This window comes from Cyanistes caeruleus, chromosome 16 (assembly GCF_971803275.1).
Source record: "Cyanistes caeruleus chromosome 16, bCyaCae1.hap1.1, whole genome shotgun sequence".
In the NCBI taxonomy this organism is placed as follows: Eukaryota; Metazoa; Chordata; class Aves; order Passeriformes; family Paridae; genus Cyanistes; species Cyanistes caeruleus.
The window spans coordinates 16,291,667-16,295,021 of record NC_141716.1 but is presented as its reverse complement, the minus strand read 5'-3'; the positions used below and the strand labels follow the sequence as shown (position 1 = coordinate 16,295,021).

The 3,355-nt window shown below is 54.8% G+C and overlaps 1 long non-coding RNA gene across 1 annotated transcript; it reads right to left on the bottom strand.

Moving 5' to 3' along the window:
* Positions 1 to 571: 571 nt before the first annotated feature.
* Positions 572 to 1,696, bottom strand: LOC147650299 (uncharacterized). Its single transcript, XR_015277159.1, has 3 exons — positions 1,631 to 1,696; positions 1,340 to 1,536; positions 572 to 695 (listed from the first exon to the last, which is right to left on the bottom strand). It is a non-coding gene; the product is annotated as an uncharacterized LOC147650299 (long non-coding RNA).
* Positions 1,697 to 3,355: the final 1,659 nt, after the last annotated feature.

Below are 3,355 nucleotides of genomic sequence, written 5' to 3'. Positions count from 1 at the left end.
ACCGCGCGGGTCCGGAACACGTGACACGGGCGGGCCCGCTGCTCTACGGCGAGCGAGAAGGGAAGGGAAGGGAAGGGAAGGGAAGGGAAGGGAAGGGAAGGGAAGGGAAGGGAAGGGAAGGGAAGGGAAGGGAAGGGAAGGGAAGGGAAGGGAAGGGAAGGGAAGGGAAGGGAAGGAAAGGAAAGGAAAGGAAAGGAAAGGAAAGGAAAGGAAAGGAAAGGAAAGGAAAGGAAAGGAAAGGAAAGGAAAGGAAAGGAAAGGAAAGGAAAGGAAAGGAAAGGAAAGGAAAGGAAAGGAAAGGAAAGGAAAGGAAAGGAAAGGAAAGGAAAGGAAAGGAAAGGAAAGGAAATCTCGGCCTGGCAGGGCCACTCCCCAGCAGAAGGGTTGGGCAGCAGTGCCAGTGTTGCTGGGTGGGAGAGAGGACAGCCCTTCACAGCCCTGCAGTGTCACCGAGGCCGTCACAGGGGATGCTGGTGCACAGCCAGGCTGAGGAGGCTCTGCAGGGCCAGAGCGTTGGGAGTCCTTAGGATGCATATGGTTGTGCTGCTTCTTACCTGCTTATTCATCTTACCTTAGAGCAGCTGAAGGCATGAGGGTTGTGGATAGAGTTATCACGTGTACAGCCCTAAAAATTAGACTCTTTTTTATATTCTTGCCTTCTAGGAGCAGTGGTACTCAGACCATTTGCACTTCTCCTGGAAAAATGTATGGGAATTAGTCCTGCATGGTGTGGGCAAGGTGTAAGGTTGGGTCTCACTCTGTGTTACCCTCCTCAGCGTGTGATTATGTGCGCAGAGAGGAGCCTTAGTGACAGTATTCCAGGTGCCCTTGGGCAGCTGAGCTTGCCAGTGCTGGGGCCACTCCAGGCACTGCTGCAAGCCCTGGATCCCGTGGGGATCCTCAGGGGTGCCAGTGGGGCCGAGTCCTGCACAGGTGCCCTGTGTGGAGCCACTCCTGCCCTGCCTGCTGTGGGATGTGTCTCACTGCACTCTGTGAGCTTCGCTGTTCCTTTTGCCCAGTAACAAACCCCAGGCCCGAGGTCCTGCATTTCTTTGTATCTCACAGGCTTGGAAACACGATGTGCTGAGTGTCTCCAGAGCCTGGCTGCAGCTCCAAATGCTCCAACAGCAGCTGCTTTGCTGCCAGCAGGACCTGGAGCCTGCGGGTGCAGGCTGACCCTGCTTGGGGTCAGCACAGAGGGAACAGGCAGAGGAGTCGTCCCAGAGCTCTGATCGCTTCCAGCCATGGCAATGAAATTTAAATGCAGAATATGCAAGATACTTATGGGCTTAAAAAGTATTTTGCTCTGCTCCTGCAAGGCCACCAGGCCCCTGCTCACCTCCAGCCCCTTGGGCATTTGCCAGAAGCCAGAGGATGGTCCAAGCCAAGGGAGCCTCGCAGCACGACCAGGAAGGGGACACGCAGTGCAGGGTCATCACTGTGTCTTTGGCAGATCCTTTGCCTCTGACGCTCACAGCAGGGCCAGGCCAGACATGTCCGGGCTACAGCCTTGCTCCCTGGAGACTTCTCAGCTGCCTGGGGAGAGTGGAAACAGTGTCACTGTCCCCTCTTCACAGGGCTGGAAACACTTGTGTGGTGATGAAGGAGGCACCTGGGTCAGGGAACTGACCTAAGAATCACACTCTTAAAAAAATGGCTTTTTTTACTCCATTTCCATTACCTGATCCTAAGAGAGAGAGAGAAGCAAATTAAATTTGTGCTTGAAAGAGCCAAAGGGAGGCAGGAGAGGTGCCAGAGAGCCCAAACAGGCCCCGGTAAGGCATGTGTGTTGGCAGACACATGGAAGCAGGAAAGAAGGATAATATGGGCAGCTCTGGGCACAGGCAGGGAAGGCAGGAAGGGCTGGAGGGGGCTCAAGGAACAGCACGAGGTGGCCCAGCTGTAGGGGCTGCAAAGCCTGCCAGGAGCAGCTGTGCCTACAGCTCCTCTTCAGCAGCTCCCCTCGCAGGGACCTGGCTGGACACTTGCCCAGTGGCGAGAAACCAGGGCTCAGTGAGGGACAGCAGCCACCCCAGGGGGGCTGGAGGTGGCTCCTGCTCCTTCTGGGCTCCTGGGAACATCTGGACGTGCTGAGGATGGGCTTCTCCAGCACAGAAAACTCTGGGACCAGCCACGGGGTGGCAGCTCAGGCTGGCTGACTCCTAATGTTTGGTTGTGTCTTTTGGTTTGTGGGTTTTTTTTTTTGTGTGGGGTTTTTTTTTGGGGGGAGGGGGTGGGGTGGATGTGTTTTGGTTCTTTTTTCTCTTTCCTTATATTATTTTATTAAAAGGACAAACCTTCTGCCCCCCCCCCCATCTCACAGGAATGGCAAAGATTCTGGGCTTTCCCTGGCTTGTCTCCACCCTGGCATAGCATCTAGCAGCATTTCCAACTCTACTCCTGCATTTTGCTGTCTTCTGAGCCCACAGCCTGTCCTTCTGAGGGGCTGCAGGCAGGACACCTGCTTCCAGCAAAGGGTCAGGAACCTCCATGGCTCCCCAGAGGAGGTAATGCCCCTGCAGATTTCATCCAAGCAGCATGAGGACATGGGTAAGATGTCCCCAAGTCAGGCAGGCTCTTGGCAGAGCAGGTCACTGGTCTTCTGAGCCAGTGGGGACAAACTCCATGCCTCAGGCAGGGTCTGGCCAGGCTGCCAGAGGGCATGGCCACTGCTTTTTTGTCAGGGTTGAAACAGGATTTTTTGGCTTTTTTGCTTTGCTTGCAGTGATGCCCTGCAGGAGAATGGCAGCTGAAGATTAATTTGTGTCACTGCTCATTTCCATTCATCTGTGTTAGTGCAAGGGCAGACTGTGCTCTGTGCTGTGCCCTCAGCACTTCTGATCAGGGTCTGGTCCTCAGCCTCAAATTCCCACATCTCCGTGGGCAGTGATGGAGCTTCTGGGAATGCTTAAAGTAGAGCAGTCCTGCTCTGGCTGCCCTCTCAGGTGTTGGGTCCTCAGAAGAACATTCCCTCTCAGAAGTACTCTGGTGTCTCTCTCTTCCACCTTCCTGCTCCTCTACAGGCTGAATTCTGCCCCCAGTGTTGTGGGACCCCACAAAACAAAGATAAATCTCCTCTGGGATGATGTCTGGAGAGGCATCACCCAGCCAAGGGGGATTCCACAGGACCAGGAGCTCCTCTTGGTGCCCGCAGGACTGTGATGAGGCTCAGCGTTGCTGATGGGAAGGAAATGTGAGCAAGACCTGCTGCCCTGGAGAGGTGTCCCAGGATCAGCATGAGTCCAGACAGATAACTAACCCTGTTTCTCCAGGTTCTGGAGCCCTGCTTGGGAATGGGGCAGTTCCCTAGCCGTTCTCTGCTCCAGACCACTTTTTAGAGGCCCTTTGAGGAGCT